We start from the raw sequence: 23,330 nt of genomic DNA, 5'->3' as shown, positions 1-23,330 counted from the left end.
GTTTCCTTTGTGCAAGCACTGGCAGGACTGGTGATTCATGGGTGGGGAAAGATCACTCTTGCATTTGGTTTGCTGCAAGCTGCTCTTCTGTACTTTCGTCACTCACCATAGCATGGGCTGCTTTGGGGCACTCAGCCAGAGCATCTGAGTGCTGCAGGAGGGGCAGGGTCATCCTTGGGCTTTTGAAGAGATGTTTTGAGGCTGCAAAGTACCTGTCAGTGGCGGGTGAAAAAAAAGCTGTGAGATGCCGTGTTCCTACTGATCAGGTTAAGCCAAGAGGCCAGAAACATGAGTGCTTAAGGAATATCAAGCAAGTTTCTGTGTTTTCAAATAGGAGTTTGGAAATTTACCTCCAGAAAGGTGTGGAGGGCACCAGCCTGTGCATCACTGTTTGTGCGCAACTTCCACAGAGAAGAAAGTGGGGTGGAGATGGAAGGCATTGGTGAACCTGAGCCAGAGCTTGGATCTGAGGTTTGCAGAGTGCCAGACTGATACGTACACACCTCTGGTATGCTTTAAATGCAAAACAATGAACATCGTGTACTAAGCATTGTACATTGCTGGAAATGCTTGTAAATCATGGGGCTGTACTCCCATACTGAATGGCAGAGGACGTAGGTGACTCTTACAAGGACATTGATAGGATGGCAATCTTTAGATAATTTCTGGAACAAAACCTAAAAACTGCCAAAGTACTTCAGGCAAATTATAACACCCACCTTACATTTTAATGCCACCTTAAGCTGTATTCTGCATCAGTCAGCTGTGGGAGGAGATGACATAAACAGACAATTAATGTTTCTTTTCACTTGCAAGTTAAGATTGAAAAATGTGGTCACTGAGCTGTCTTTTTCTGACATTTTCTTAACAGCTCTACACTTTGCAGAGAAGTTTCTGTCAGTCCCAGTGCTAAAGCTGTGCCATAAGCAAAGCAGGGAGCCCCTCCACTGTGCTGGGTGGACCATCAGCATCCATGAGCGTGTATTTCCACTGACTGCAAAACTGCCTTCTTGTTGTTGGGGGCCATGTGTTCCCAGGTGTGGTGGCATAAGTGCTTCAGAGGGATGGAGGAGTGTTCCCACTTTCCTGGTTGGAATCCCAACAGGGCTCTTTTGGGGAAGCCCTGCACTCGGGTTCAGAGCTGGATGAGGACAGAAAACCTGTTTAGCACCAGGAAGCTGTGATGGCTGGTAGCTGCATCATTTGGACACATCCTTTGGATCTGTTTAAGCTGTGTTTGTACTTGAAGTGTTCTGCAAGTACAAAAAACAATCTGTGGTGGAATACCTGAGTGAGCAATGTTTTTCGGAACAAGCCCTACTTTCCTCCTGAAGCCCATTGTGGCACACAAGCTACCTGGAAACACCAGGTTTTCTCCTACTCACCAGTGTATGCTAGGCACCTAGTAGTGAGTTACACCAGTGATTTTAGTTCTTTGAGCAGAATTCTTTAAGACAGTTCTGGGCTCCACAGGTGTAATCTGCACTGTCAGCAGCTCTGTGGGTACTGACAAGCTGAGCTCAAGACATGCTGTCTTACAGGTGGGTGGTGGGGAAAAAAGGATCTGTCTTTTATACATATATTTGGATAATTGCAGTTACCCAAATCACCCTCACGTCCTTTCCCACTCCCTCCTGAAGATAAGGGTGTTAACAAAGGAAGTCTGCTATTTTATCGTTATTGGGATAACCAGATTCCTATGACTTTTCAATCATAATTCAGATTTTTTTCTAAATGTCATACATTCAGTGTGATTGACTTTCTGCCAGATTTTTATTAGATAACTGGCACAGCACTTCTCCCATCAGTGAGCCACTGTGGGGAAAATAGTGAAAAGGAAGAAAAAAATAGGAAGATGGAAGAAACAAATAGGAAGAAAAGAAAACAGGAATCAAACAAAAAGAATTTTTTTGTTTTGTTTTGTTTTGTTTTATTAATAAAAGAAGTGTGAATCACAGCCCAGCACTGGCTTTACAGCTCAGTTTCGCTCAGTTAAACAAGCCTCCATGTGTGATTTGGGTCTGATTTAGTTACCCTACTGCAGTCTCCCCTGTAGACAGTTTCCTTTTTATTTAAAGCACTCTTATTTCTCATCATTAATATCTGACCTAAACCTAAATCAACATGTTTTCAGTCAAATCTATGCACAAATCACTAATTGTATCTCCTGAAGTCTGGGTGTGTGCTGATAGCACAATCATGAAACCCAGTGTCTCTACAGAGCAAGTTCCCCAGTGTCCTTGAGAGAACTGGGGTAAGCTGCTTCCCACAGTTTGTGCTATTTGAGCTAAACCTCATGGCAAGGGAGGGATAGATGATCACGCTGCAGTGAGGTAAAGCAGGGTGTGGGCTTGCAGCGTGGCAGACTCCCTGCAGCAATGGTCTGGCTGTGAGTTTATGCCTGTGCCCACGGAAAACACAGCAACTTGTGTGTTTAGCCCATGGAAAACACAACTACCTCCTTGCGTGGGTATGAACAGAGGTGGTTACCATGAACCCACATAGGGCACAGCAATTGCTCAGCTGCATGTAAACAGTCACTCCTTTCTGACTGGAACAGGAGCACTCTGGAAGGATTTGTTCTTGTTAAGATGTACAAATTTTCCACAAAGAAACCCCAGCCTTCCCCCCCAAACCCCAAACAAACAAACAAAAAATCCCAAAACAAAACAGAAAATCCCCCAAACTAAACCCAAACAAAACAGAAAAACAACCAACCAACCAACCAAAAAAAAAACCAACTCAAAAAAACCCAATAAAATAAATAAATAAATAAATAAATAAATAAAACCCAACCAAACACAAAAAAACCAAGAAAATGAAAAAAAACCCCACACAACCAAATGAAACAAAACTCAAACAAACAATAAAACAAAAGAAAAACAAAACAAACGAAAACCTCCCACAAACCCAAAAAACATCCCCTAATGAAAGACAACAGAGGAGTGTGAGAGGCATAATAGTCTGAAAATAATTGAATGAATCTAAGTAAAAAAGATTTATAACTACCCTTAACATTGCTGTGAACAGGTATCAAAAGCCCATAGTGAAGAAGGGATTATATGCATGTGTGAATTTATATTCCTTCCACTAGAGTGAACAAATACAAGATGAAACCATGCCAGAAGGCTGCAAACACAGATGACCACATTTTGATCAGAGTACAATAAAAAGAAAACCTGGCTTATTTGTGCTAATAAAACCATTAGTCATACTACCAGAAAGAGTGTTCACAAGCCCAAAAATCTCATTTTGAAGGAAGCCATATTTCCTAAAGTGTGCTAAAGAAAATCATGAGATTTATGGGCATCACATAACTTGACCAAATATAGAAATGTGTAGCACCCTATGGCTTGAGAACTTTGCATCCAGTACTGATTGTGTAGCTGTGCTCTGTGAGTGTATATGTACAGGCGTCCAAGCATTTGCTGCATGTACACCTGTATCTGTACCCAAGTACACACACACTTGCATGCATGCATGTAAATATTATTTTATTGGCATTTCAGGGCCATATACTTTTGCTTCTGTTTGGTCTTGCAGTCTTGCTTCTTTCTGTGCTTGCTTTAGGATAAGCAGCCAACTGCTGCCATTCCCCTCCCCCAGGTGCAAGAGAGGAGGCTTTGTCTGGCAGCAGAAAGCAATGGGAAGAATATTCAGTAGTTCTAGAGAAAAGCTAGATAAAGTTCCTTCCTTCCTGCCTTCCTGCCTGCCTTCCTGCCTGCCTTCCTGCCTGCCTGACTTCCTTCCTTCCTGCGGAAGCAAAGAGGATATTCATAATAAATAGGAAAAAATATTAATCACATTATTCTAGAAAGTCAGACCATAGATCTTAATATTTTCAAAGATCATTTAATCACTTTGTTCCCTTCTCCCTCAAGGGAATCAGATTACCAACCTCTTCACTGCATCCTAGGGCTGTAGTTTTTTGTCAGTCTCTTTATGGTTAACCTCTTTGTCATAATATTGATTTTAAACAAAAATATCCTTTCTACCTTATTTAACTTTGATATGTCACAGAGCCATGTAACTATAGCTATCTTTAGATCATTGTCTAATCTTAGTATTAGAAATTGAGTTACTATGTCTAATCAGTTCTTCCCAGAAGTGCCTTACTAAAGCCACAGAAGAATTCATTAAGAAACCATCTGACTTGACATTTGCCTGCTGCAGGCTCCTCTCAACCCCAAAATTATGCACAGCACTTTGAAAGAGACTGGTGATGACAGCCCTCTCCCCATCCCTGTCTGAAGAGCAAGGCAGAGCCTGAGGTGTGGCAGAGCCTGGGCAAACGGAGGGGCTGCGTGCAGTGTCTGTGGGGAGTCTGTGGGCTGCTGAGCTCCAGGAGCACAGGAGAGAGGAGGTGGCAACATCAGGGACCAATGGTGTGGATGTGATGGTTGTCAGGGTTAGGGTTAGGGTCAGCCCCACTATACAGACTCTGCCACCAGATTCCTAGGATCTTACTTGGATGCAAATATGCTGGCAGTCTGCTCTTGGCTGGGAGGTGCATGTGGCCGTGCAGCCATGCTCCCCACGATGATCTGAACCCATACACCTTCCCAGCAGCTCATCCCAAGGGCTGGGTGCCTTCTCTGATCTTGGCTGCTGTGGCTTGTCCCCTCTGCTCTCATCTCTGAAGATCACACACCCCATTGTGACCCTGTCCCCTCACCTTTCGAGAGCCCCACAGAGCCGTGCAGCACTACCAAGTGTGCCCTGTACCCATCCAGCAAGGACTCAGTGAGTGCCCCAAGGATGGAGGCTGCTGTCTGTGCAGCATGCACCCTCTGCAAGGGGCAGCTCACCTACCCGGGCCATGGCCTGGAGGACATGTCCTGGTGAGGGAAAGATCTGAAGGAGAAATGGGAGCCCTCCGGGAGACAGAGGAGTCTGGAGCAGAAGGAAACTCCCCCTGGATTCACAGGACTTGCTGTAAGTAGAGCCACTGGCTGCTGATTTGTAGCTCTGGGGAACTCTGGCAAAGGAAGATGATCACAGTGCACAGTCCTGAAATCAGCTCAGGAACTATGGATGAGATCTCAGTTGAGTTCAACATGCCAACCAAAGCACAAGAGGTACTTAGGAAAGCCCTCTCCATCCTCTGCGCCATGGCTTTTCCCTGAGCTACTGCATCCTCCTCTTCCTTTTCTTGCCCTCACTGTGACCACAGCTTCATCCATGGCAATCACTTCTGGCTCAGGTCCAGCCTTGGACTTTCCCCCCAGGACCTCTTAGAACAGCACTGCACCCATGACCTGCGGTTTCTGCAGCCCTGTGATGTTTCTGGGGCAGACCTGATGTTCTGCAGCACACCAGCACTGCACACATGCACACGTGTGCATGTGATCACGCTTTGCTGCCAACTAGAGATCTGATGGAGCATTTCCCTGTGCTGGCTGGATGCAGGGGAGCAGAAAATGGCACATTGCTCTGACATTCCAGCTTTAGAGAGGCAATTATGTCGATCCTTGTGAGCACCTACTGTGTCATTACCATCCTAAGCTTTGTTTTGGCGTTCTTCTTCAAGGAACATCTAATTAGGAGTTACAAACTTTTGCACCATACAAAGTTCTTCAATTTGTAAACATTTCTGATTGGAGTATGTAGTGCTTTATGAAATACTGGTAATTAAGTCCAGATAATAATCCCTCCAGCCTTTCAGAACAATCAAGCAAAATGTTAATTAAAAAATCAGTGTCCTCCATGTAGAAAAAAAGTAGTTCAGGTCACAATAATTAATTATCTTTTGCTCTATTCCCCAAGCAGTTTTTATGACTGTGGTCTGTGAATATTAAAAATAATCTGGTGATGAGAGACCAGATGGCTAAGGAGGTTGAAAAATGCATGTGTTGCTTTTCACTTGAGGATTATGTGCTTCATTCAGATGTTGCTGCTTTTGATGGCTGTTGAATTGTCTAAATGAAATGAGTTGGTGAACCAAAAAATTACCCCAGAACAGGCCATAATTTACACCACTGAGGAAGAATTCCTAGGGCTGAGAAGGATTTAAAGAGGCTTACAGCTGGTTACATTTGGCTTTAATTAATGATTCTAGACACCATTTTATTTAGGGACATATATATATATGTTTATATATAAAATATGATTTAGGAGATCTATTATATTAGGAATAATTATACTATTTCTAAGAAAATATAGTAATTGGAATATTTATATTATGCCTAATTTTTCTAATAATTTCCAAATTACTCATAATAATTTTAGATTACTCGTTTTAATTATATCGAATTATTCCTATTATTTTAGCAATAATAACAGTCTTGATTTACAAGTTGGACTAATCTGGTGAAAAGACTTCACTGATGCCTGTGAATTTTGCATCAAGCCATTAGAAATTTTTATTTATTTATTTAATTTTTATAATTTAGAAATTTTGGATCAAGCCTTACACATATTATGAATGTTTGTTTGTTTCTTAACCCACAAAACCCACAAATCTCTTGCCTTTTACAGGAATTAGATGAATCTGTGAAGGTATTACTTGTGATTTCCTTGTCTTCTGGGAGCTTTGGTTTCTAATGCACAGTACGCTGTCGGGAAAATGTGTTTTAAAAAGTAGGAATAAAAAGTGAAAAGTGTCAAATCCAGGATTTGGAAAAATGGGGAGATAGCAGTGTAGCAATTTTATGCCCAGGCTGAGCCCCTTTACTATTGAAGACAGTAAGGTAACTCCAATTCCATTGTATCTTCTTGTTGCACTCCTAATTTTGTAAGCATTCCTGCAACTAAGGTATTTTGTTTTATTGAAAATTCTGGGGAGGTTATTTTATGCTGAAAATTAATGCTCCTTTTGCTGCGGTTGTTGTTGTTGTTGTGCTTAAAGCTCTGAACATGGCTTAGGCAAAACTTGAGGCTCCTTCTTCCATACTCCCACTATACCTAATTACACCTAATAGAAGAAGAAAGGGAACAAAATTGTTCCAAGGCAATTCCTTGTCCCTTTGCTGAGTTTTTGCACTACTGATGGGTCATACTGCATCTAAAGGGACACTGGGGTGAGGCCTTCCACTGTCATTACAGGATCCCTTTCCAAAGTGCCATGCAAGGAAAAGCCTTTACGAAGCATCACTTTTCCTTGTCCTTTCCAGCCTGAATTGTTTTGTGATATGGAACATGGTTATAAAAAAAAAAAAAAAAAAGGAAAAAAAAACCTAAAGAAAGCTGCTTTTTGTGGAAATAACAGATAATGACTATTAGAGACTGGAAAAACTGTGTTTTTCTGTTTGTAAGACCACTATGCTCCTATCACTTTGAAAAGCTTACAGGTTGAGACTCACAAAGTGTAATTAAGACCATAAATGAGTTGCTTCAATAAAGAGCATCATCACCAAAAGCCCTTTTCACTTAAAGACCAACTCCTATTTTGGAGCTGCCTCTCTCTTCATTGGTCACATGGTGATCAAAGATCTGATGATCAGGAAAGTGATTCCTGGCCTCTGACTCTGGAAACTTCAATTGCCTCCCCACAAAAGGGAGATGAGGGTGTTTTTCTCTATATCACAGAGTTTTTGTGAGACTTGACATTTCTGAGGCATATCTGAGTGCCTCAGGTCATCCTGTATTGATTATATAATTCTCTACTTAAGCCATGACATTTATATATAAATTTATGGATGTAGTACTACTTTGTTTCTCCCAGGGCTGATTTTTTAAATCATAGAATCCTAGAATAGTTTGGGTTGGAATGGTTCTTAAAGATCTCATCTAGTTCCAACACTCCCTGCCACGGGCAGAGATACCACACACTAGACCAGATTGCTCAAATTCTGTATATTTAATACAGCAGCCCTTCATACAAAATTAGTACATCTATACATTTTATAATTTGGCTTTGATTGTTTTTTTTCTTTTTCCTTTATGGGCACAGAGCCAGCAATGCACAGTACATTTAAGATTTTATAAAATGTTTTACCGGGTTCTTGGTCACAGGACTGTCACATTTTCTTCTTGAAAAATATCCAGTCAACACAAATGCTAATTTTCTCAGCAGGATTTAAAATACACATGTAATTTTTTAAACTTCATGTATTATGTAAACCCGTCATTTCTCAAGCTGTGCTACTGATGATGTCTGATGCAATTGTTATCTCTTGCATGGAGCTCTGCCTAGTCAGCAATAACAAATGGCTGCTCACCTTGTCTTGGGGAGACAAGCTTCAGGACAAACAAACAAAACTTTTTGGACAAACAAATTTCAATCTGTCAGGGATATTTCTGCCATCTAGCAGGTGGCCAGTGCTCAAAGTCTGGCCTTCTTTACTCCTTCTTAAAATTCAGGTGGTTTTGGTCACTCCAAAAGAGGTACAACCCCTTTAGCCCTGCACACACAGCTATGCACTGGATGAGGAATCTCCCAGTCCAGTCCAGAAGCTGAGTCTGGCTACAAGAATCAATCCTGCCAGCAAAGGTTTTATAACTAATTCAAATACTTTTAACCAGGAAGAAATATGGTGGCAACCAGCCTATTCACTGACAATTTCCACAGAGAAAAATATCTCAGAGGAAAGGTATTTCCAGCATTGGCTTAAACAGTTCAATTTTTAAGAGATAAACCAGAGCTATATTCCTGTTGTGAGATATATATGCCTTCAGTAACAATCACTAAAGACCAGGTTGTTTTTCCGTTGTTCTCACACTGTCCATAAAGCTGGCTCCATACCTACCTCTCATGATCTGTTTGTGATACATAAAGCAGAGTATGCCTGATACTGTCTAATACGTGGAGAGGTATGGGCAGCTCTGTTCTTAGAGATTTACATAGAATAAAAGGTTTTTTTCCCCTATTTTCTTCTGCTACACTTCTGATTCTATTGTCAGTAGAATGTTCTTAGGATTCTTCAGCCTTCAAGCACACAATTTCTTTTGCAATGCCCTTTATGAGAGTAACTTCACACCATTTAGCCAGTTTTAAGTGTTAAATTCTTTCCAAGCACTGATGGACAGAATTTCTTTCAAGATGTGTTATGGCAGCCAAATCACTTTAAAGAACTCATCATGGGACTAAAGAAGTCAGAGGTTATTGGATATCTTTCAATCCATGCTATGGAAATGCTCATCCTCTGATGAAAGACAGAACTTTAAAGTCAGGGCAGAAACCTAGAGCTATCCATGATCCTGTATTGCTGCCTGTTTTCTTCCCCCAGCTATGGGTAACGATGGGAAATATGAAGTCTCCATGAAAGAGACCATAGTTATGTTTAGCCCCTGTGGTCTTTGTTCCTGTAATAACAATTACAGCTATTTATCCTAATATGACACCAAATATTTGGATGCCCCTAGGGAAAGGATTTTTCTCTTCTTACAGTGGCACCAGATGTGTGCTCATGTATCTGGTCACAATCAAGGCCACATTGATCAGTTCTGCTCCCACTGACACTAGCAATGACACAGCCTGTGCAAGGTTCCCTACCCAAACCTCCTACCAGGTTTCCTGCAGGCTGTTTCTGGTCCCAGGACCTTGAGCACCTGTCTTGCTCTGCAGGGGCCTCTGTGCCAGGTTTCATGGCTGGCATTGATGGGACAATCCTACTCAGGCCTGGAAGGGTGGAAATGCACAAAGCACCTGAGTCTGAAGGCATTGCTGAGTTCCTTGACATCTTTTTCCCAAGCACCAGGAGAAATTCAGAATCACATCTGTGTGTGTTTTGGGTTGCAGTTGTGGTGAAGAGTCTAGAGGGTAAGTCAAATAAGGAGCAGCTCAGGGAGCTGTGGGTGTTCAGCCTGGAGAAAAGGAGGCCAGGGGGGACTTTATCCTGTCTACAAGTGCCTGAAAGGAGGCTGTAGTGAGGTGGGAATCAGCCTCTTCTCCAAGGCAACCAGTGACTAGAGGAGAGGACATGGCCTCAACCGGTGCCAGGGGAGAGGCAGGCTGGACATCAGGAAGAATTTTTTCAAGAAAAGGGTAATTAAACACTGGAATGGGCTGCCCAAGGAGGTGGTGGAGTCACCATCCCTGGAAGTGTTCAAGAAATTACTTGGATATGGCATTTAGTGCCAAGTCTAGTTGAGAAGATGGTGATTGGTCAAAGTTTGGACTTGATAATCTTGGAGCCCCTTTCCAATCTGACTGATTCTGTGATTCAGTGAAACACTGTTTCGGTTTCAGTCTATGCTGGCAGACAGTGCAGCATCCAGGAGAGAGAAGACCTAAGGAAGATTTCTATCTAATCATCCTCATTTGCTGGCACCTCAAAGAGAAAAAAACAGAAACTATGAATTTTCACCTTAATCCCACCCTCCTCCTACATGCATTCCCCTTGAGAGAAGTACATTCACTTCCATTCAGAAAGATGCCCCACCATTTCACAGAGCTGAATTTTGGTCCCCACTGCCAGAGGCTGGCTGAATTAGTCTTTCTGTCTTTCCTGCTCTGAAATCAAGCTATCATCTGCTCTGTTTAGTCTCAGAAATTGTTCTCAGAGAAGCCTGGTTTGGGAGAAAGGGAACTCTGTGCAGGCCTTGACTACAATAAAACTCAGCTTCTTGCATCTCAGAGAAAAAGAGTGAAATTTTATGACAGTGGTTATTTTTAATCCCAGAACAGAATGAAGGGTAATAATGCCTAATGGTCTTAGAACCATGAATCTTTTTACTGGCTCAGCTCAGAATTGACATTATCTCTGTTTTCCTGACCATTCAGGGAAATTTGTATCTCTTGGCCCCAAAATGCCTACTACCATTTACCTACCTAGGCTTATTATTAGAAATAATCTTTATTTCAAGGTGGTCTATCAATTTTGTCTCTTTTGAACTCTGTTCTTTCGTCTCGCCAAAGTGCATAGGGATAGAACAGGAGGACAGGGACACATGGTTGCAGCAAGAAATATTCCCTTTGGGAAAATATTTTGTCATGAGCATAGCCAAACTCTGGAACAAGCTACCCAAAGAGACTGTGAAATCTCCACTCCTGGAGATATTCAGACAATGACTGGACAAGGTTTTGAGCAGTCTCATCTAAGATGTTCTTGCTTCAAGTGGAGGGTTAATCCAATGACCTTTTCAAAAGAAATCACTTGTTTATGACTCATATCCTCCTTACCTGCTCCTGAGATTACTAAGAGAACATTGGTGCCTTCCTTCCATGAGCCAGGTATGCAGGTCTTTGCTGCATGTTGGCCTCTTAGCCAGCACTAAAAGTCCTTCCTAGGGCTGTGAAAAACCAAACTGAGCACCTATATGGCAACCCACTCCAGATGACCTTAATTCTTGTTAACTGCTAAATTATCTGGAAGAGGCTATCAATATCTTTCTGCTAAATCAGCTACATCTTACCTAGTAACTGATTAATTGGTGTAAAAATTACATGGCAATTGCCTAAAAAATTATGAAGTAATCCTGGAAAGTCACATCACTGTAAGTAGATGGACCTTCCCATTTGCGTCCACAAACATCCATACTGTCAACAGTCTGAAAAATGTCACCAGGAAGGCCATGAAGGCTCTATTATAGAGAAATAATACTAGTACCTGAACTTAAATATTATATAGATATTATATAATATTTATATACTTAAACATTTTAAATATATTTATATGAACTTAAATATACTTAAATATTGCTGATACTTCCTCATCCACCTGAGGTGTTTCAAAGGGAGAAATCTTTTCCCTCTTTGTCTTTTAATCCTGTATTTCAAGAAGTGATAACAAACTAATTGCATCAGAAGTATTATTGTCTTCTTAAGCAAGTGGAGTATATACCACTGTGCTAAATGTAAGGCAAAAGTACCAATCTTCTCTGGTTACCCAGCACCAAAATACTAGGTATGATAATAGTTCAATTTCTTTCCAAAAACTAGAATCACCACAGCCTTGAAAGCATATTAGAATTTTTCTTCATGACAGAAATATGATCTGTACTGTAGTCTCTTTAAATTCTTACTGGTTCTTTCCTGGGAGATGGGATTTGAAACAAAATTAGATTGTGAGATACTGCAAGAGTGTACAAAAGCACTTTTCTAAAAAATAAAGATGATTTTTACTTTTTTCTGTGGACAGCAAGAAAACATAACAACCTGGTTTGGCAGTTTTTATTGTGCTACTCTAATTTTTTCCTGGTGGGTACATTGGAAAAAACCAGAACAAAAACCACTGCATTTCCAAATCATTATTTTCAGAGTTGCATATTGCTAGCAATGAAACAGTCAGTGCTAACTCTGCCAGCATGTTCTCGACAATAAATGCCATTTGAAATGATTATGTGAGCTAGAGAGGTTGGAATAGTGCTTTGCTTCAGTTGCCTTTCTCCCTGATTGCTGCTTTATGCATATAGATAAAATATGCTTAGGCTTTGGCTGATATGGCACTTTCTGTACAGGGTGAAGCATGATCTTCCATCCCTTCCCAGGGTGTTATATGGCAACAAGCAAGGTAAAATAAGAGCCCTAATTTTTGCTGTATCTTTTGGGGGTCAGAGGGCATTATCAAAAGGAGCTGGAGGCTTCAAAATTAATTTTCTATTTCAGCTCAACACCCAGGCAACTCCAGTGCCCTTGTACCATTGAAATGTTGAAGATTCTTAGTCTGGAATTTGGATGACCACAAGGTGACAGGTAACAGGAGAAATGAGTTTTTCCTGGGTGAATATAACCTACATTTTAATACATGGACACCGGTTTCTGAAGTATTTTGTTAAATCGGTCACATGCTATGAGGCAATATTGCATAGAGAAGAAGAGGAAAATCCATTTAGAAGGCACATAATGAGGTAAGATTTCTGCTGGTGTACATTGCTGAGGAACAGAAAGTTCAAAACTGTAAAATCAGTGTTTCTATTCTGAACTCTATTTTTGGAAGTTGTTCCTTGTTTCTGAAAAATTGCTTTGTGCTGGAGGGTAGCAATAAAGATGGTAATCCTGGAGAAATTTTGTCTTATTCTTCTGTGTTTGGTTCCCATTAGAAAAAGGTAGGAATTTGTTAAGCAGAAGATCCATTTGGCCAAATACTAAGTGTTCAATTTCTGATTATATTTACATGCTACCCAACCATCTACCAGCAGGAGATTGTATTTAGGAAGAAATATGTTTAAGAGAATCACACATCATGATACAATGGTCAGTGTCAGTCTCCATCATGGAATCACCATCCCTGAAAAAGTTCAAAGAAGGAGTAGTGGTGCTTGGCAATACAGTTTAGTGTGTATGGAGGTTGGATTTGATTATCTTGGAGATATTTTCCAACCTCAATAATTCTAGGCTTCTTCTCTGTGGCTCCAGCTTTAGGAGCCAGAGGCCATTTGAGTCTCAACAGCACCTGGCTTGATCCACCCTGCACCTGGGCTTTGGACATCAATGGCGTTTCATGGCAGGCGGTAGTTGGGAGGATGCTGGTGGTGCTCTGGAGAGAATCTCAGGGAAAGCCAGGTGGAAGGAGATGACTCTGCAGTCTGGTGGACAGAGTCTGCAGAGCCTCCATCAGTTCTGAAAATGAGGAAAAGCTACTTGAGGTCATTTAGGACCAGATTTTTCTCCTTAAACCATTTAGGCATCTTAATGTGGGAAATTAAGCTCAAACACCCTCATGATAAGCTCTCCAGATGCCCATCTGCAAAACATTAGTTTGTGAAGTACCTGTAAAATTAGGCCCCTTGGCAAAACTGAACAAAGCCTAAGAAAATTTCTGATTTAGGACGTGAATGTTGTGAAAGGAGCCAGGTGCATCCGGAGCACGTGCTCCTCTCTGAGACAGCACCTTCTCTGGCATCGGAAACCATTTGGCCTTACTGAGGAGTGTGTGGCCTGACCCCAGAAATTTCCTTCTGCTTTTTGTATTGCAGAAAATTGTGTTTCTAACCCAAGGGAGCTTGAGAGTGTGTGCCAGCCCCATCCTGATGGCAAGGAGCTGACAGATCTGCCGTGAAGGTCTCACGGAGTTGATGCAGCTGAAGATCTGAGGGTAAGTCTGATGCAGATGCCATTTTTGAGCCTGTCCCAGCGGCAGCATTGAAGAAATCTGTGTACATTCTTTACCTTGCCAGGTCACTTCCATTTATTCTCATAAAAGTCTATTGTGCAGATATTAATATCTGCAGCTCTCCTTAATTTCTGCTGTCATGATGCGCTTTTATTACATTAGAGTGACCTGAAACAGTGTCCTAGTCTCATAGATCCCATTTTCACAGCTTGCACTGTGAGTTTAATTTCACAGTTTTTAGTTTTCCAGCTTAAAAATATGAACAACTTATGGAGCAAAATTAACAGTTTATTAGAAATATCACTCACTGCAAAAGTCTTAAGGGTAATTCACAGCTCTATAAAAGGTCATGGTATAAATAATTGCTTGATGAATATGGACCATGTCTGTTTGTCATTAAACACCAGCAGAGAGTTAATGCACTTTAATAGTCCTGCTAACTGTTATCTGACAGGCATAGAAATCACAACCAAGTGCAACAATTACGCTGAACAATTGCTTCTTACTCCTTTTTCTTTACACGAAAGGTAAAATAATGACATATGCTGTTGTCTTCACACATCAGTACTGGTCACGACTTTAACTCCTATAAAACATGGTAACCAATAACTTAAATATTGCAATGCTGTCTCACTGTTTATCAAACAAAATATCCCATTAATTCCACTCTTTGACATGTGGAAAGGCTGCACTCACAGTGCATAACAGTGAAAACTGTTACTCCCCATCCTGTTTGTAGAGAACATGTTCAAGGTCCCTGGTGTAATCACTGCATTAACTAGGCCCTGGTGATCCACACATATCTGTGTAGTTTTCCATTTAGGATCGGAAGATATAGATATTTAAATCTTATTCAAGACAAAGAAGGTTTTAGTGAGATTTCTCTAATAACTGCAATTACTTCTACTTGAATTTAGGTCTTAGTGTATTCAGTAGTGACTGAACCTAATTACAGTGAGGATAAGGACACAGTCTATTGTGTTTGGGAATGGATGGAGAAAGATAAAGGACACTGATAGAGATGGATTCCCCCTTCAAAAAATGTCTGGCTCTATTCCAGAAGAATTCCTGGTTAAAGAGGCTAAAAGATACTCCATTCCCTTACTCCCATTTGCCTTATAGCTTCTGTCCCAAAGGCTGGGGATAATTAATCTTCCTCCTCCCAGCTGCCCTTGGAGAGGTTTTCCTACACACCAGGGACTCCTTTAGGTCTGCTCCAAGCAGCTGTGAATTCCATCATCTTCTACCCAGCCCTTCCTGAAAGGTCCCTGTGGAGTCCGGTTCAGTTCTCTCCAGAAGGATTCCTAGTAAAGTGACTCTGTCATACTTGATTGAGTTGCTTTGTGTTAAGAACTTCCCATAGATAAGATGGGTACTTCAGCTGACCTGAAGCAGAAAGTAATCTTTTTTGTGTAAGAAATTGTTTAGGTCCAGAGCAATTAGGTGGTGTTGTGGCTCAGCCAACAGGAAATAAGGCTTTAGGGTCATTTCATCAGCCACCGTCAGCTCCTCAGACTACTTTGGCACCTAGATTCCATAGCGAATCGAACCCTAAAATATTAAGAGGAAGCATGTGTATAAAATCCATGAGAAAAGATAAATTTTTATTCAGGTCAGGATCCAGCACATGTACCTGAAGCCACATAGTGATTGAGAAAAATTAAATTGCTTATTAACTGATCTCTGTCCATCCAGGGTGGTAAGTTGTCCAGCACTACCATGGAATAAAGGTTATGTGGCCTTGGAATTAAATGCTGTGTCATGATGAACGTGCAAAAGAGCGTGTTGAAATGAAATAGCATAGACACAGCCTTGGTTTTGGAATTTATTGAACTTTGTTAGTAGAGTTTGGTTAATGCAGTTTCTTGGTTGCTGTGAGGGAAATGTCTTAAGCGAATGTTTTAAAGCAAATCAGTTTAATAAAGAAACTACTGATTAGAAATAGGAACAGTATTATCAGGGAGCTGATCTTTGTGATGGGATTGGGATTTCATTATGAATCTGAAATACCACCAGGTAGAACCTATTCTGTTCTCAGAGGCAAGACTAGACCTATGGTGTCATGATAAATAATTACACATGAGAAATTATCACTTGGTTGCAGAATCTGGTTGCCCCAGTATTTTGTCCAAACAGGATGAGTAGTTTAAGGGAAAGAGATACTTACGCTTTTAAGGGAAGGATTTGTTTGACATTTCTTTTTTGACACTTGCACAGTGAGAAATGAACAGCCTCCCAAGAGGAGAGAGAGGTTATGCTTCTCCAGCAGGTTTAGAAGTTCCTGCCCTTCCAGTTACCTCCCTATTTTTCCTTGACAGTGAAAGTTCATTGAGTTGGCAGGATATTTAAAAAAATATCCTACCTTCATTTTACCCCTATGCTGTGGTCAGCAGGGACTTGCAAAAGAGCTATTGATAAACCCTGTATGAAGAGATTGCTTCCTACAAACATATTTCATGTTTCTGATTTTAGTTAATTTATTGTTTTTTTCTATAAGCTCTCTGGAGTCTTGGGCAGCTTAGAAATACCAGGCTGGCATTTCTAGTCTTGACTGTTTAGTCTTAGCTGAAAAGTTAACAAAAATCTAATAGCTTACCTACACAAGCAGTAGAATTACATAGCTGCCAGGGATGGCATATGGGCATTGTGACCACCCAAATATATTCCTTGACAAGAGATCCTTGAAATAGCAAAAAAAACTAGCCAGATGTTGCTGTGTTTGGTTGGGTGTAAAAGAGAAAAGAAGAAACCCCAGGTTACACCAAAATCTGTCAAAAATACTAGGCCAAGTCATGGCAGAATTGCTAGTATAAACACAATATAAATACTAGGATAGACATACATTAAACTCTGATGTGTTATTGACCCCAAACAGGTCTAGAAAGGACTTTTTAAAAATGCTATGTAAACTGTCCCAGGATGCTCAACAGAGGCAATTAAGTAATTGTATCCTTAAACAAAACATGTCAAATGAAGAGCAAGTTTTTAATGTAGTATGGAGAAAAAGCATGGCTACATGATGCTTTAGCTTCCCCATTCCTGGAAGTGTTCCAGGCCAGCTTGGACAGGGCTCTGAGCAACCTTGTCTAGTGAAAGGTTTCCCTACCCATGGCAGAGGTGCTGGAACAAGATGAACTTTAAGGTCTTCTCCAACCCAACCTTCCTATGAGTCCGTGATATGGCAACACAGTGGCAGGGTAGTGGGGAGACATGTAAGTGATGCTTAAAGGGGCTTCCTGGAACAGAGGCTAGACAGAGTTAAAGGAATAAAGTAGGTATTTATTAAAATGCCTTCAAAGGATACACCTTGGGCAGTAAAAGAGCCTGGCCGAAGCTACACCCAAGATGGACCCAAGATCAATGACAGGCCACGAGTTTTCACACTTTTATAAGTTTTGGTTCATTTGCATATTGGGGTTAATTGTCCAATTACAGCTTCAGGTTATCAAGTCCCACCCTCCCAGCTTGCTCTCCTCGATTCTCTGTTGTTTATACTTTTTGGGCCAGAGGCTGTAATGGTGTCCTTGGCTCTCAGGCTGTAAAAGAATTGTTTTGTCTAACTAAACTATGAAGATAACTTGATAACACTTCATATGAGGTTCCGAATCACACATTAAAGTGGTACAGAATCTGAAAAATATGAAAGCTAAAACTTAAGACATCATAAGGATGATTTCCCAGACTGTAGGACTGAAATTAGGTGTTCTCAATTTCCAGGTAAAACATTTTGGGATATTGGGGTTTGGTTCTGGTTTTTTGAGGGTTTCACTGGGGCTTTTTTGTGTGAGTGTGGTTTTTTTGCTTGGTTGGTTTTGCTTTGGTTGGTTGTTGTGGTGGTGGTAGGTTTTTTTAAATATACTTGTAGTGATGTGAACAGAACAATGTATCTTCTCTTAAAGTTGTGATGAATGTTTTTTGTAGTAAGGTTTCAAACAGGTTCTTATCCGTGCCAAACATTTTACATTGAAAAAGTCAGAAGTCTTAGAAAGTTGAGCTTATGATGTTTCCTTAAGAGCAAGAGAGTATTCCCTTGCCCCAGGCAGTGTGACCTAGATTGGTTTAATTCTTGATAGATGAGTGTCCAGATCGTCCTTCAAAACCTTTAATACTGTCTACATCCTCATAAAGCAATCTGTTCAAGACTTTGCTTGCCTTACTGTTTTTGCTGGTATCCAGTCTAGATTCCTTTTATTCCAACTCATTATTGCTTGTTTTACTCAGGATGAGCATGGAAAAAGTTTACGTATGCTTTGTTTTTGTCTTTTATACAAGAGAGAACTGGTAAATTTCCCTTTCACCTTTTCTTCTCTGAAGAGTTCCATTTTCTTCAATCTCTTCTCACAGCATAGGTCCTGCTTTCTAGACTGCTTTTTATTCTCGCCATTCCTCTTTTGTCCCTCCCCATTTGGCCAGTGTTTTTCACAGCTAGTGCTAACAAAAAACAGACCCTTATTACTACCAAGTACAGACAGAAATTTCTTCATCTGGCTCAGACAGAAGCCAAACTCAGGTACACCAGGTTTGCCTGGTTTGCAGCTGTGTGATACTTTTGACTCATGATCAGTTTGTGATTCACTGTAAATCTTGGTGTTTTTCTGCATTACTGCTGCGTAACCAGACATTTTCCATCCTGCATTTAGAGAAATAAATGTAGAAATTTGTGTGTCCTTATTGAATTTTTGCCTATTACTTTCAGGCCATTCTCCTAATTTATCAACAGTGTTCTAAATTCTGGTTCTGTCCTCCTTCATGCTTGTAGCCTTTCCAGCACTGGTGTTGCTTGCAAATTTAATAAAATATACTTGTTAATTCATCATCTAAGTCATTAATGAAAATATTGAATAGTACTGGATGGGGGACAGATCCTTGGGGGATCTTTCTTGATGCATCATTCTGTGTTGATTGTGAACTATGGGTAGCTATTACCCAAGTATGGATTCTCCAGCCAGTTATATACCACTGCAAACACTATATACCACATATATATATATAACCACAGCTAGTATAGAGCTCACTCACTTGTTCATGAGCTTGTTGTACAGGCCAGTGAGGAGAGGGTAGTGACAGTGAAGGTACTAAAGCAATGGCAGGGAGTGCCTCTCTCCAATTCACATGGCTTCTTTCCCTGTCATAGGAGGAAGTAAACTTTCCTTGATTTATTATTGTCAGAACCATGTTGGTTGTCATTTATATCCTTTTTATGGTTATAAGTTGCTTGATTAGTCCCTACAGATTTGGGAGAGAAAATCAGGAGAAGCTGACTAGTCAGTAATATTTTTTGCCATATATCTCCTCTTTTCAGTGGTAGGAACAACATTAACCTTTCTCTGCTATGAAATCTCTTGCTTTAACTAAGCTCTCTGAAGCTCCCTGACAGCTCTGAGGCTGCTCTGGATGGCTCCTGAAAGTTTCATTGCAGAATGACTTCCCAACAGAGGTTGTGTCTGCAGCCATAGGTCCTGCCCCATTCCCACTCCTCCAGGGCTGAGCTGGGAGCTGTGCCCAGGACTGTGATCAGGCTGAAAACCAGCCTTTTCTTTCATGGCATCACAGCAGCAGGAGCGGCTGGCTCCAAGCTGTGGCAGGGTTGGCAGGGCACTGAATACCTCACCTGGCTCATTACCCCATTCCCCCTCAGCTGAATGTGTGCCTTGAGCCCGGTACTCTGTGTGACCTTTCTGAACCACCAGGAGTGAGAAACTCTAATCTTCATCAACACTGTCAATTTGCCCATTGCCTGCTGTAGCCTGATTTTTTATTTTCAGCTGCTGGTGTTAACTACATTAACTACGTGGTTCCAAGTCACCCTTAGTGACTACTGAGGATTCTTTTCACCATGTCATCAGTAGATGACATTTTCCTGCTCCGTTACAAGTACGATGACTCTTACTTAAGTAATTTCAATATTAAGAAAGTATTAATACACCCTATTTATCTGTGTCCCAATGGACCTGAATCTGCTTTTGCTACTAAGCTTTTATGGTTGTGTCCCTGCACAATTATCCTTTCAGTCTGTCCTTAATAGACAAAGGGTTTCTGGAGCTTTCTTCTTTTCTCTGAGGAGGCAGAAGAGCTTGTGGCTGGCCATGCTAGTCTGTGACTCTGTCTTGCAGCCTCCTCTGCCAGGATGGAGTTTGTATTTCTGTCCTTCATGTAGCTTCTGCAAGGAGATGCCAAGCCTTGCAAGCTCCTTTTCCTCTAAGGCTTCCAGTAGGTTTTTACTTGCCTGCAATAGGTTTTTATGCTTCTGAAACCCATTCTCTTTACATTATCAGTTTGGCTCTTTCTTTTTGAGGGAGTTGTAAACCCCCTCACACCACACATTGCCCTTTATCTTCCTATTTTCATTGCCCTCTTTCTGCCTTGACCCAATCCCTCAACACTTAACTGTGTGTTACCGATGGAGTTCAACAAGGTGCTAACACACAAGGAAGTGTTTTCAAGGAAAAAAAGGAGAGATACAGCCAGGGAAAGACATTTTTTTCTGTCTGAAATGCAGTCAGAGATAATTTTATCCCACCACTAGCTAAGTGGATTTGCTTCCAGGACAGATGTATCAGAGAACTCCAATTGGAATTCTCCTAGGTCTCATCTGGATGCATTGAGACTCAACCATTGCTTATGAATGAAAAGTGAAGGTAAGGCTAGTACTCCTTTTATGCATTCCACCATATCTCACATTATATATATATATATATATATATGTGCATATGTACATATATATACACATATATATACACACACATACATATATGTATGTATATATAAAATTTTCTCTAAAAATAATGCTGTTTTTAGTTGGCTTCTTCCTCTTGAAGCAGGACAACCACGTGCTGATAGCAGAATGCTTTGCTCATGGGTCTAAATGACAGATTTGCAGCTTACAATAAAACTGCCTGCAGGTTTATTACTGTGCTGTCATGCATTTCAAAAGCTACAGTAGAGTGAATCTGAGCAATGCCCCAGCCACCATTTGCCATATTTACCTGATGATAAATGTCAGGTCTCTGTTGAGTTGCAGCCAGAGAACAGATAATGGCAAGTAAAACAGCTTGTGTGTAACAGCATCACCAACAATCCGACTCCCTGTGACCCACTGCATCTTTTATAACATGAAACATCTACAACCACTCCTATGACAAGAGCTAAAGGAAAACATCTCCCTTCCGATCTTGTGTACCTGGGACCTTCAGGAGAGCTATCAGGATGGGGCCTGTTTGTGCTTGCCTTAAATTTTGAAAACTTAAGAGTCACAGCATAAGCCTGTCTGCCAATGATGGCTCCACAGATGTTCACAAGAATTTTGATGATGGTTTCAGAGGGGATATATTTTCCTTAGTTTTTGTGCCAAGGAATGTTAACCATTCTAAGCAAACAGGATGCTGTAAGGGCTGTCCTTTAAAAACAGTAACAAAAGCAAAATGTCTTAGGACGCTCACAGTGAAATCACAAAAGTTGACAATGCTGCAAATCCTTCCAACACCAACTCAAATTATCTGAACATTGACTGTTTCTTATGTCTAGTTGTGGAGAGCTGCCCCAAGGTACCAGGCATCACTAAACTGAGAAAAAATAAAAGACAGCTGCTATTGAAAGAAATACTGCAAAGAATTCTTCAGTTTCTTAGCTTTTAAGAAATGAGCCCTAAATTTTGTTTGTGGGTGTATTTATTTGTGTTGTGTGCATGTTTAACACACATGCACAAATGTTCATTCCAGATCCGTCATTGTGAAGCTTTTCAGAGAATCTCAAAGAGTTGTCAGTCTCCAGTATGCAAAGTAGTTCAGTAGTACGATGTCAGTAATCAGCATTAAATCAAGCATTTAAGATTTATATTGCTAAAGCACCCTCTAGTGGGGCAGGGACAGAACAGTTGTTTTTAGCAGAGATGGGATAATGGCTCTCATATTAGAGAATAGACAAGTAAAAAGCTGGATACTGGTGGGTTAGGCAAGCACACTGAATCTTTAGTTCGAAGAGTCGCAGAATAATTTAAATCAGAAAAGACCCCCAAAATCACTGAGCCCAGTCTTTGACTGGTCACCACCATGTCAGCTAGACCAAGGCACTGCCACATCCAGTGATATCTTGAACACCTCCAGGGATGGAGGCTCCACCACTTCCCTGGGAAGTTGGTTCCAAAGCTTAACAACTCCTTCTGTGAAGAAGTTCTTCTCGATGTCCAACATACCTCTCCCCTGGTGCAGCTTGTGGCTATGCCCTCTTGCCCTGACAGTGTTTAGTCAATGTTCCTGCTATCCATGCAGCAGGCAGAAGTCACAATAATATCTGAAAGGTGGCTATGCAGTTTTATTGCACGTAATTACAGAATGGTAGCATCCTTTTATTCAGAGACCTTTGGAGGTCATCTCATTTAAACTCCCACTCAAAGAAAATTCGAAAAATCAGGTGGTTTGTGACAATTTTCAGCTGAGTTTGGATATATCTCTAACAACTCTTCTTCCCAACATATTCCAGTATTTGACCATCATCATGGTGACCAGAGATTTCTTTGTATGCAAACCGAATTTCCCTTGTTGCAATTTCTCTTTATTGCCTCCCTAGCCCACAGCTGTGCACTCCCCATAATTTCTCAAGTTCTTTACAGTTTTGTGATCTTGAAATACTGGAAAAAATATTTGTATTTACTGAAAGAGAGAAAACTTCTGGGCCTGGCTGAAAATTAGTTGTGGTTTGTAGTAAAGAAATTAGTCTTTATTCACTTGGTCAGGGAAAGAACATTTTTAGGCAATTTGTAAAGAAACACAATAGCTTCAAAGAAGATCACTCATTTTATTTCTCTTTTTAAAGGAAGGAACTGTGAGGTCCTGGCTGAGGGTAATCACTTGGTTGCAGGTGGGCAGGAGTGGGTACCCCAGGGTGTTCACACAGCTTTGTGGGCAACAACTTCCCATCATCAGTGCAGTATGTGATGCCTTTAAAAAATTAATTTGTGTTTGATAGGGAGGAGATGGGTGTGATCAAAAGGAGAAGACAGCTGAGCCATGGAGGACCAGAAGGTCACCAAAGAGAGTGGCTGACCCTCAAATGGTGGTGATGCCTGCTTGTTTCCTGGCCCTATGTGTTACCTGACTGCTGCAGACAGGTAAGGAGGAGGCAGGATGAGCTGACCCCTACATTTGGGGGTGCACAGAATAGTCTTGGCTGTATTTTTGGTAAGAAGGTTGACCAGCTGTGCCATGGCACAACTTTAAGGGCACAGCTTTGTATATTTCTAGGAAATCAGAAGCATTGAGGTCTGCTGTTTTCTTTTACTTCCCTAAAACCAAGCTTTGAAGCTGCTGATGTCAGGATAGATGCAGATCCTAGGTGAGCACCTTCTCCAGAGGTACCTGGGACCATGCTCCATGCCTGTGGATGCAGCACCCACCCTGC

General features: G+C 41.1%; 1 long non-coding RNA gene across 2 annotated transcripts in view; it reads left to right on the top strand.

Annotated features, from left to right (window-relative positions):
* LOC111924443 (uncharacterized) overlaps positions 1–23,330 on the top strand; it is a 44,112-nt gene that overhangs the window by 1,639 nt on the left and 19,143 nt on the right. For both annotated transcript variants that reach the window (XR_015277274.1, XR_015277277.1), the window contains exons 2-5: positions 12,340–12,392; positions 12,488–12,574; positions 13,798–13,916; positions 22,899–23,040. This is a non-coding gene — a long non-coding RNA (uncharacterized LOC111924443). The remainder of the gene's footprint in view (positions 1–12,339; positions 12,393–12,487; positions 12,575–13,797; positions 13,917–22,898; positions 23,041–23,330) is intronic.

Source organism: Cyanistes caeruleus, chromosome 1 (genome assembly GCF_971803275.1).
Source record: "Cyanistes caeruleus chromosome 1, bCyaCae1.hap1.1, whole genome shotgun sequence".
Classification (NCBI taxonomy): domain Eukaryota; kingdom Metazoa; phylum Chordata; class Aves; order Passeriformes; family Paridae; genus Cyanistes; species Cyanistes caeruleus.
Note: the sequence above shows the minus strand (reverse complement) of the source record. Positions and strands in the feature narration are given on the sequence as shown.